General features: G+C 45.5%; 1 protein-coding gene across 1 annotated transcript in view; it reads right to left on the reverse strand.

The window, feature by feature from the left end:
- Positions 1 to 4167, reverse strand: part of FAM168A (family with sequence similarity 168 member A) — a 238926-nt gene extending 234759 nt beyond the window's left edge. Inside the window, exon 1 of the mRNA XM_054661515.2 lies at positions 4100 to 4167. The gene's annotated coding sequence lies outside the window, so the exon portion shown is untranslated. The remainder of the gene's footprint in view (positions 1 to 4099) is intronic.
- Positions 4168 to 12175: the final 8008 nt, after the last annotated feature.

Genomic DNA, 12175 nt, shown 5'->3' on the forward strand with positions numbered 1-12175 from the left:
GAGTAAGTCAACAGTCCTCACTTAATTGCTAGATGGGCCACATTGCTGAGAAGCAGCACACAAGCCATCCATGAAGAATGTTCCCTTCTTGGGAAATTCACAGGCACCCAAGTTCACTTACTGCTGGGGCAGGTTTGAGAGCCCAAGGAGTGTTTCGAGGGTTGAGCAGTCACAGGCTCTTGCAGGCAGAGTTTGGGGTTTCATTGATAGCACCATTCCTTCAAAAATGTCATAGGCCTTTAATCCATTTTGTTCTGGTCAGTTCCAACGTGAATAATTGTAGCCAAAAATCTTATCTAGACATGGTTTCCAAGCCTGAAAACTCTGATCTTTTACTTACCACCATTCCCCAAACTTAATGATGGTTTTCTTCAAGCCATCTGAAACAACCGGCTTGAGTGGGAAAGCACCATCCTTAATTCCTTCTTTGCCAACAGGCTCACAGCTTTTCTAAAGAGGGCACCAGTGTTAATTCCTGCTAAGGCTACCACTTTGCAGTTACCACTTATAACTGCTTCAGTGCAGAAGCAATGGCTTTTTCAAGTCTGCAGAACTCAAAATTACAGGATTCTCAATCAACCCAGATTATAGTTTATAGCAAAGACTTCCTCCCTTGGCAAAGCTATGCAAAGAAGCTAACTCTAGCTTGATTTTCTCTCTCACAGGACTTGCTAAAAGTAGCAAGAAGAAGCCAGAAAACAGGAACATTCTGAATTTCCGTATCATTTATTTTTTATTTTTTCTTGAGACAGAGTCTCACTCTTGTTGCCCAGGCTGGAGTGCAGTGGCGCAATCTCCGCTCACTGCAACCTCCGCCTCCTGGGTTCAAGCAATTCCTCAGCCTCTGGAATAGCTGGGATTACAGGCACGTGCCACCACACCTGGCTAATTTTTGTATTTTTAGTAGAGATGGGGTTTCACCATTTTGGTCAGGCTGGTCTCGAACTCCTGACCTCAGGTGATCCACCAGCCTTGGCCTCTCAAAGTGCTGGGATTACAGATGTGAGCCACTGCACCCGGCCCTGAATTTCCTTATCATTTCTACATGGCTGCATTGCATTGCTACAACCTCAGTCAGTCCATGATCTGCCTTCCAAGGTGAGGTAGCTATTGTCTGAAGATTGTCCCTAGAGAGCCATGTCACCAGTATTCACAGCCTTGTGTAGTATCCTCCCTTTACATCTGGGCTGGGCCTGTGACTCACTCTAACCAATAGACTGTGGCAGAGTGACACTTGCCAGTTCTAGGCCTAAGCCTTAAGAAGGTCTTCCACTTTCGCATTCTTGGGATCCAGCCGCCAGGTTATGATGCCCAGGCTAAGCCACGTGGAAGGAGAGGTCACAGCTTTTGGCCATCCTGGTGCCACACACGTGACACCAAGGAGGTGTCAACTTGCATATTCATCCCCAGCTTCAATCTGACTGTAACCTCATGAAACACCCCTGTGAGATCCAGAAGAACCACCCAGCTATCACCGTCAACCCACAGAATGGTGAGAGGTAATAAAACACTTGTTGTTCTAACCTATTAAGTTTGGAGGTGGTTTGCCACACAATAATAGCTAACTGAAACACAAGGTTTTGATCAAATGTTTGACAACTGCATAACAAGGATCACAAGCTTCCCAGTCAGCAATGTCTGAGTCTTTGCCATCTGCCACCCACCTGCATTCATTAATTAAGCATTTAGGTTCTGTCACTTGTAGTAGTCTTTTTCCAGGTGCCAAATTTTATATCAATTAGAATCAGGTTTGCCTGTGATTGACAGAAAAAATAAAGTAATAGTGGCTTAAACTAAATAAACGTTTATTTCTCTCTCTCATAAATGAAGTCCAGAGATAAGTCCTGTGTCTCTTCCACAGTTTCAGGGACCCAGGCTCCTTCTGTCTTGTTGTTCTTCCACCATCAACATATAGCTTTTCTCTCCTAGTCCAAGATGGCTGCTCCAATTCCAGCCAAAATGGCTGCTTTCCAACCAACAGAAGGTGAAAGAGACAAAGAAAGATGTCTCTCTCCCTCTAAGGACATTTTCTGAAGTTGCACAGGACACTTCTGCCAGTATTTCATTTGCCAGAATTTACTCACATAGCCACACTAAGTTCAAAGATAGGCTAGGAGATGTGGTCTTTATTCCAAGTGGCTACGTACCCAGATGTAGATCTAGGGTTCTAAGGAAGAATGAATACTGAGGATAGACTAGCAGTCTCTGCTGTCAATTGCTCTGATTACACTGGTTTTCTGATGAATCCTGATTTCTGGAGAACAGGTCTCCTCCTCTGTTCTTATTTTTCATACTTTTGACAATTCTTTTTTTAAAAAGAAATTTATTAATATTCTAACTGGAACTACATGAAATTTATATAGTAATTTTAAAGAGTTTTTATGAATTTATATCTTTTCATACAAAAACATGATGTGTCTTTTCATTCGTTCAAATCTTGTTTTATATCTTTTAATAAGATTTTGCGGCTTTTTTTTTTTTTTTTTTTTTTGAGACGGAGTCTCGCTCTTTGACCCAGCCAGACTGCAGTGGCGCTATCTCGGCTCACTGCAAGCTCCGCCTCCCGGGTTCAAGCCATTCTCCTGCCTCAGCCTTCCGAGTAGCTGGGACTACAGGCACCCGCCACCACGCCCAGCTAATTTTTTGTATTTTTAGTAGACATGGGGTTTCACCGTTTTAGCCAGGATGGTCTCGATCTCCTGATCTTGTGATCCGCCTGCCTCAGCCTCCCAAAGTGCTGGGATTACAGGCGTGAGCCACCGCGCCTAGCCGCGGTTTTCTTTTTATGGGTTCAATACTCTTCTAAAGAAAATGTATTCTGAAGTATTTCATAGTTTTGGTTGCTATCATAAGTATAATCCCCACCACCATTTTGTTTCCTGGTATTCATTTTAAGAGTAAAAAGAGACTGACACTTTTGCTTCCAAGTATAATACAGCAGCCTTTGGCATTGAGTGCTCCTGCTGAGAACGACAAGAAACGCCAGATAAAATAGCCTCTCACAAGAACCCCACACCTTGTCCCAAACAAAATATATAAAGGCAATGAAGATCTGCTGAACCAACCAGGCCTAGGGGGCCAGTGTTCCAGAGGAGGGAATGGAGGGAAGGGGAGCTAACAGTCTGCAGCTGCTTTTTATTCCTCATTGTAAAGTTTTCTTTAAAAACAAACAAACAAACAAACAAAACAGGTTTTTTGCTTTTTTTTTTTTTTTTGAGACAGAGTTTCACTCTTGTCGCCCAGGCTGGAGTGCAATGGCGCGATCTTGGCTCACTGCAACCTCCACCTCCCAGGTTCAAGCAATTCTCAATTCTCCTGTCTCAGCCTCCCAAGTAGCTGGGGTTACAGGTGCCTGCCACCACTCCCAGCTATTTTTTTTTTTTTTTAGACGGAGTCTCACTCTGTCACCCAGGCTGGAGTGTAATGGCACAATCTCGGCTCACTGCAACCTCCACCTCCTGGTTTCAAGCAATTCTCCTGCTTCGGCCTCCCAAGTAGTTGGGACTACAGACGTGTGCCACCATGCCCAGCTAAATTTTTGTATTTTTAGTAGAGACGGGGTTTCATCGTGTTAGCCAGGATGGTCTCGATCTCCTGACCTTGTGATCCACCTGCCTCGGCCTCCCAAAGTGCTGGGATTACAGATGTGAGCCACTATGCCCAGCCCTAATTTTTGTATTTTTAGTAGAGACGGGGTTTCACCATGCTGGCCAGGCTGGTCTTGAACTCCTGACCTCAGGTGATCTACCCACCTCAGCCTCCCAAAGTGCTGGGATTACAACCGTGAACCACCGCGCCCAGCCGGTTTTTTGCTTTTTATATTTATCTTATATGCAGTCACCTTGCCCAATTCTCTTATTCATTCTAGCAGTTTTTACTAGAATCTCTTCTGTTTACTAGACATATTATTTCTAGCAGTAAAAAGAGTTTTATTTCTTTTTTTTTTAAGTTTATGGCAGCTATTTTATTTTCTTATTTTCGTATTTTGAGATCTGGCTCAACCTGGGTAAAATAACCAAACATTTGACCAATAGAAAGAGTTGCTAATGTCTTGGATAATGGAATAAAGAAGTTCACTAAAAGGTAGTGAAGTCCTTACCTGCTGGGCTCTGTGTCATTCTCCTAATCCTCCCAACACTCACATGAGGAGGGCAGTGCTCTCTCCACCTACAGAAGAGGAAAGGAGACTTAGAAGTGTTCAGCAATTTGTTCAAATCTCATAGTGGGGGTGGCAAGAGTGGGTGTGGGGGGTGGGGCAAGAGGGAGAGAGGAACCCAGGCCAGAGTTGCCACCACCTCGTCTTCTCTCCACCGTCCTACACTGAGTTCTGAAAGGAGTTTTAAGTTTTCCTGAAAGAATTATCAGTCAATTCAACAAAGTATTATATGTGAATCTTCATAGATGACAAATGATGGCTTCATTCACTCCCTCATTCATTTGTTCTTTTTTTTTTCTTTTCTTTTTTTCTGAGATGGAGTCTCACTCTGTCGCCCAGGCTGGAGTGCAGTGGTGGGGTCTCGGCTCACTGCAACCTCCACCACGAATCTGTACCACGGACAAACCTAGAAGATGCTGCAGCAGAGTTCTTTTTTTTTTTTTTTTTTTTTTCTAATGAGACAGTCTCACTTACTCTGTTGCCCAGGCTGGAGTGCAATGGTGTGATCTCGGCTTGCTGCAACCTCTGCCTCCCAGGCTCAAGCAATTCTCCTACCTCAGCCTCCTGAGTAGTCTCCTGAGTAGCTGGGATTACAGGCATGCACCACGACACCCAGCTAATTTTTGTATTTTTAGTAGAGACGAGGTTTCACCATGTTGGCCAGGCTGGTCTCAAACTCCTTACCTCAGGTGATCCACCTGCCTCAGCCTCCCAAAGTGCTAGGATTACAGGCATGAGCCACCACCCCTGGCCCACTGCAACAAAATTCTATGGAGAAGTATCTGACAATGTAAGACTAAGATTTACTCTCCTGGGGAATCAATGGGAGAGAGTTAATGTGTGTTGTGATACTACATGTGTTAATAGTAATCTTGGTTTGGGGCAGAATTTTTCTGTTTGTTTGTTTATTTATTTATTTTGAGACAAGATCTCTTTTGCTCAGGTTGGAGTACAGTGGCGCTCTCATAGCTCACTGCTCCCTTGAACTCCTGGGCTCAAGCAATCTTCCTGCCTTAGCCTTCCCAGTAGCTAGGACTATAGGTGCATACCACCATGCCTGGCCTAAAGATAAAAGATGTGATAGCTTCCCTTGGAGAAGAGAACATGGGTAATAACTTAGAATCTGCAGGTGAAGACAGTATTTATGACTAGACAAGAGGAGCCAGGAAGAAATTGATGTTGAAAGTCAAGTGTACATTTAAACATCCCAGATGGGAGAAAAATCAATTCTACATCAACATTGCTAAAGAAGAAAACAGAAAAGCCAAGACAGATCAGGTAAAAAATCTTCAGGCTGAGCAAACCTCGACTGAAAGTGCAGATCAAAATCTTCTGCAGAGAGGAAATGAAGTGACTGAACTTTGTCAAGACAAAGCAGTGCCGTCTCTTGAGAAATGATCTGTCTGGGAAGGACAGATTGGAGCAAGAGGAAGAAAGTTCTGAAGCAAATGCCAAGATGAGCCTGTTATAAAGAGCTGAAGACCTTCAGAAAGCAAGTCAAAGACCTTGTAGCACAGTGCAACAGGATCATTTGTTCTTCTCAAAACCAAGTTATTTCCCTTGAACTAAAAGCTCATGATCATTAGCTGAGAGTACAGGAGGCTGAAAGAAAGCTCTCATCTCAAAACTAGAGATCACAAAGATGACATAAAGAATAAAGAGGCTGGGCATGGTGGCTCACACCTGTAATCCCAGCACTTTGGGAGGCCGAGGTGGGTGGATCACCTGAGGTCAGGAGTTCAAGACCAGCCTGGCCAAAATGGCAAAACCCTGTCTCTATTGAAAATACAAAAATTAGCCGGGTGTGGTGGTGTGCACCTGCAGTCTCAGCTACTGAGGAGGCTGAGGCACGAGACTCACTTGAACCCAGGAGGCAGAGGTTGCAGTGAGCCGAGATCGCGCCGTTGCATTCCAGCCTGGGCAACAAAGCAAGACACTGCCTCAAAAAAACAAAAACCAAAGAATAAAGAAAACAGTGATTAAACTTGAGCTTCTAGAAGTCCTTATTCATCTGATGATCCAGATGGAGTATTGTTCAGGGAACATTTTCACCACCCCCCATCTCTAGACATGGGGTACCGTTTCCTCTAGACGGGAGGCTCTCAACACCCTCCCCTGAGATCTCCTTGTCTGCCAGGCCTTCCTTCTTCATTCCCAAACCTGGTGTTTCCAATTGATTCAAATTGGGAGTTAATGGAAGGAAGACATCCTCTTCTTCCCTGCATTAGTCAGGGCTCTCCGGAGCAACAGAAATAGTAGGAGATATATACATATACAAAGAGATTTATTTTAAGAGATTGGCTTATATGATTGAGGGGGCTGGCAAGTCTAAAATCTGCAGAGCAAGCTGGAAACTCTCAGGCTGGGTCTGAGGCTACAGTTCAATCCACAGGCAGAATTTCTTCTTTCTCAGGGAAACCTGTTTTGCTTGTTAGACCCTTCAACTGATTGGTGAGGCCCACCAATTATCAAAGATAATTTCCTTTACTTAACTTCAAATGATTGTATAGGTCAACCAAATCTACACAATATTTTTACAGCAACACCTAGATTAGTGTGTTAGATTGAGTAACTAGGGACTATAGCCCAGCCAGGTTGACACATAAAACTAACCATTACACTTCCTGGCTGGAGTGCAGTGGTGCATTCCATCTCCTGAGCTTAAGCGATCCTACCACCTCAGCCTCCTTCGTAGCTGGGACCACAGGTGCATACCACCACGCCCTAGCCTTTAAAAAAAATTAGAAAAATATTTTATTAGTTTTAAAAACTTTTCATATCTCAACAACAAAAGCCAAATAACCCAATTAAAAAATGGACAAAAGATTAGAATAAACATTTCCCCAAAGAAGGTATACAAATGTCTAATAAGCACATGAAAAGATAACCAACATTGCCAGGTGGCTCACGCTTGTAATCCCAGCACTTTGGGAGGCCGAGGCAGGCGGATCACAAGGTTAGGAGTTCGAGACCATCCTGGCTAACATGGTGAAACCCCGTCTCTATTAAAAAATACAAAAAATTAGCCGGGCGCGATGGCGGGCGCCTGTAGTCCCAACTACTCAGGAGGCTGAGGCAGGAGAATGGCGTGAACCTGGGAGGCAGAGCTTGCAGTGAGCCGAGATCGCACCACTGCACTTCAGCCTGGGCTGAACAGAGCGAGACTCCGTCTCAAAAAAAAAAAAAAAAAAAAAAAAGATAACCAACATCATTCATCATTAGGGTAATGCAAATAAAAACCACAAGGAGTGAATACTTAAGACAGACAATAACAAGTGTTGGCTAGGACATGGAAATATCGGAACTCTTAGAGGTTGTTGATGGGTGTGTAAAATGGTGCAATCACTTTGGAAAATAATTTGACAGTTCCTCAGAATGTTAAACATAGAGTTACCATATGACCCAGAAATTTCACACCCAAGAGAAAATAAAGCATATATATGTCCACACAAAAATGTGTACACAAATGTTCACAGCAGTATTATAATAGCTAAAGAGTAGAAATCACCCAAATATCTATCAACCAATGAATAGATAAATAAAACACGATATATCCATAAAATAGAATATTATTCATCAATAAGAAGGAATGGGCCAGGCACAGTGGCTCAGGCCTGTAATCCTAACAGTTTGGGAAGCTGAGGAAGGAGGGCTGCTTGAGCCTAGGAGATGGAGACAAGCCTGGGCAACATTGCGAGACTCGGTCTCTGCCAAAAATACAAAAATTAGCCAGGTGTGATAGCATGTGCCTGTAGTCCCAGCTACTTGGGAGGCTGAGGTGGGAGGATTGCTTGAGCCAGAGAGGTTGAGGCTACAGTGAGATCGCACCATTGCACTCCAGCCTGGGTGACAGAGTAAGACCTTGTCTGAAAACAAAAACAAAAACAAAAACAAAAAACAAGGAATGAAATACTGATAACATGCTACAACCTGGATAAACTTTGAAAACATTATGCTAAGTGAAAGAAGCCAGTCACAAAGGGTCACACATTGCATGATTCCACTTATTTTTAAAAACTATTCATTTATTTAGAAACAAAGTCTCACTCTGTCACTGAGTCTCGAGTACAGCAGCGCAGTAACAGCTCACTATAACCTCAAACTCCTGGCCTCAAGAGATCCTCCTGCCTTCACCTCCCAAAGCACTGGGATTATAGGTGTGAGCCAACTGCGCCTGGCCCATGATTCCATTTATATGAAATGGCCAGAATAGGCAAATCCGTACAGAAAGAAAGCAGATTAATTTTGCCAGGGACTTGGGGGGAAGACAGATTGGGAGTAACTGCTAAAGACTATAGGGTTTCTTTTCTTTCTTTTTCTTTTTTTTTTTTTTGAGATGGAGACTCGCTCTGTAGCCAGGCTGGAGTGCAATGGTGTGATCTCGGCTCACTGTAACCTCTGCTTCTCGGGTTCAAGTGATTCTCCTGCCTCAGCCTCCCGAGTAGCTGGGATTACAGGTGCGCGCCACCACACCCAGCTAATTTTTGCATTTTTAGTAGAGACAGCGTTTCACCATGTTGGCCAGGCTGGTCTCGAACTCCTGACCTCAGGTGATCCGCCACCCTTGGCCTCCCAAAGTGCTGGAATTACAGGTGTGAACTACCATGTCTGGCCTAGGGTTTCTTTTTAGGGTGATAAAAATGTTCTGAAGGCCGGGTGCGGTGGTTCACACCTGTAATCCCAGCACTTTGGGAGGCCGAGGCGGGCAGATCACGAGCTCAAGAGATCGAGACCATCCTGGCCAACATGGTGAAACTCCATCTCTAAAAATACAAAAATTAGCTGGGCATGGTGGTGCATGCTTGTAGTCCTAGCTACTTGGGAGGCTGAGGCAGGAGAATCACTTGAACCTGTGAGGCGGAGGTTGCAGTGAGCCGAGATCACACCACTGCACTCCAGCCTGGTGACAGGGCAAGACTCCATCTAAAAAAAAAAAAAAAAAAAACCCACTGAATTTTTTACTTTAAAAGGGTGAATTTTATGGTAGGTGAATTATATCTCACTAAAATTATCACTTTGGCCGGGCGCGGTGGCTCACGCCTGTAATCCCAGCTCTCAGGGAGGCAAGAGGCGGGAGGATAGCTTGAGCCCAGGAGTTCAAGACCTGCCTGGGCAATATAGTGAGACCCCGTTCTCCAGAAAAAGGAAAAAAAAAAAAAAAGACAAAAAAAAAAAGCGTAAAATTATCACTTTAAAATGTTTTCTTTTCTTTTTTTTTTTTTTTTTTTTTTGAGACGGAGTTTAGCTCTTGTTGTCCAGGTTGGAGTGCAGTGGTGAGATCTCGGCTCACCACAATCTCCGCCTCCTGGTTCAAGCAATTCTCCTGCCTCAGCCTCCCTAGTAGCTGAGATTACAGGCATGTGCCATCACACCCAGCTAATTTTGTATTTTTAGTAGAGATGGGGTTTCTCCATATTGGTCAGGCTGGTCTCGAACTCCCGATCTCAGGTGATCTGCCCGCCTTGGCCTCCCAAAGTGCTGGGATTACAGGCATGAGCCACAGCGCCCGGCCATTTAAAATGTTTTCATAAGCACTTTTACTTTTGCTCAAATTGCATCTTGATATAAACTTCAAGTTTTTTTAAATAAAGATAATATAAATTATTCTTATTATATTATACTCTCTAGAAAATGTAAGTAGTAAATTTGAATTTGATGAGCCAGTCCACTATTTCCTAAACAATGTATTATCTGTGGGCTGTTCATTCACCAGGGACACTTGAAATGGCAAAATCTTTTCCTCTCTGCCAATGGTTCTGTGCACCATAGCCACAAAGAAATGTAAAAGTTACTTGTTGGCTTATTAGTCTCAATAAGTTTTAGTTGATTGAACAAACAAAGTCACTCACAGCCAGGACTGCTGCGGCTGGAATTCCTGACATACTGTCATACCTCTCACTGGTCAATCTACACTCTCCTCCCATCTACACAGCTCTGGAGATTAAAAACAATCCAACCATGACTATCATGGCTTCAGCGGTCTATGAACTCCCAGGAATTATACGCAGATTTTTTCCTGAGGACAGTCTACACTTCCTTATTGGCTTCTCAAAGAGGGTCACTGACCAGCTTTTAGAGACATGGGCCAAGTCCGGCTACGTTTAGATTCGGTAGTGGTGTCTGTGGTTTTAGTTTGCCACGTCCTTTCCTCTTTTATTCGTCATAGTGACCGCTCTTTGGGAGGTAGGGGAGAGTCTTCCCCTGAAGTCTCCACTGCTGCTGGAGAACCTTCCTTTTTCATCTGGTTGCTAAATCCAGAGAATGAAATCTAGGAGATGATTGCACCATCCCCGCCCCTCAACATGAAGGATGCCCCACTGCCCATCGGGGAGGGGAGCAGGGAGAGCTGGAGAGAGGCTGGGTCGGGGCAGGACCCAGGCGCAGATCCTCCGAGGCCAGCTGCAGCCCTACCTACCTGCCTTCCCCTTTCCCCTCCCTTCTTTTCTCCTTCTGTCTTTCCTTCCTTCCATATCTCTTTCCTTCCCTCTTTCCCCCTCCCACTCTTCCTTTCTTCCTTCCACTGTGGAGGTGGAAAATTTAGCTAGGAGAAGCTGGGACTGGGACGTTCCAGGAACCAGACAGAGAGTGAGTTAAAGGCACAGAGATGAAAACGCGGTTTGGGAGAGCTGATTCTTGAGTCGGCTAAGAGGGGATGAACTCAGTGGTTAATAGGATTGGCCATGGCGAATCCCTCAGCAGGGCACGCACCGCACAAAGGGCCGAAGCGCGAGGGTAGCTTGAGGTCAGGATTACAGAGACTCAGTAGCAAGAGAGGAAGGCTTAAAGAGCCAGACTGCGCAGCCAGGACTGGGGTGACGGGCGCTGTCCTGCCAGGCCAAAGAATGAAGATGTAGCCCCGCCCCCAACCTAGGGAGGAGGACCAGCCCCGTTCCTGTCCTGCCCCGCAACCTCGCCCCGATTCCACTCCGGGAACCTCGGCGATGCTGAGCCAAGACCACTTCTGAATCAGGGATGACTTGTCTAGTGAACCTAGGGTCAGAGCCATCAGTTGGAAAGGCTGGGAGGAGCCTGGAGAAAGAGGGCGACCTTCCTTGGGATCTGTGCGCTCCCTCCTTGCCTCCCCCTCCAGCCTCCCACTTGGTAGCACCTTCCTGATCCCCTTATCTCTAAGGCGCTCAGGGAAATGCCCCGCTGCGGGAGCCTTCTGGGAAATGCTGCCCTGGCCACCCAGGAACCATGAGCCCTGCAGCCCCGGTAAGGAAGAGTTCTCTGGGACAGGAGGAAGGGCCCAGGGCAGGGTGGGCACCCTTGCCACATAGGGGACGGGACAGAAGTCTTTTAGGCCCTGATATCCTCTGGTCTCTGAATATGACATCCTGTGGCTGCTGGTAGGTGAGGGTTTGCGGGGCTGAGCTATTGAAGGAAATGATCACAGTCCGAGGTGATAGATACAGAAAGTCTTCCTTCTCCAGGTGGGCTCCCGCCAATCCATTCTTCACTGTGCCCTAGAGGGGCCTTTCCGACCCCCTAATCACACACCTCACTCCTCATCTTGAAACTCCCACCCCCAGCTCCAGTCGCTGCGTCCTAACATCCAAGCTCTCCGCCTGTCATGCAAGGCCTCTGTGCTATTTCTTTCCAAACCCTGCAGCTCTATCGCCTGACACTCCCGATGCCCTCCCCACCCCTGCGCTTTATGTTCTAGACACACGGAAATGCTGGGCACTCTTCAACATCCTGACAGTATTCATAGGGGACATTTCGGGTCGCCTAGGAAACTGCCCCTCATCCTCCAAGGCCCCTTTCAGCCTCCTCTGGGAAGCCTTCCTGAACCCCTTGAGAAAAGTCAGGCTCATCTTTTCCATTGTTAAATCACACCTTGTGCTCCAATTGTGTGTTTCCATGTAATCTCCCTCACTAGACTGGAAGCTGGAGATGGAAAGGGGAAGCATCAAAAAAACATGCAAAACTAGGAGCTTGGCTTCTCCTTGCAACTTTACTTTTTCTTTTTTTCTAGGAACTGAGTTCAATGATTCTTAAGAAAAAGTATTTCATGAT

Source organism: Pan troglodytes, chromosome 9 (assembly GCF_028858775.2).
Source record: "Pan troglodytes isolate AG18354 chromosome 9, NHGRI_mPanTro3-v2.0_pri, whole genome shotgun sequence".
In the NCBI taxonomy this organism is placed as follows: domain Eukaryota; kingdom Metazoa; phylum Chordata; class Mammalia; order Primates; family Hominidae; genus Pan; species Pan troglodytes.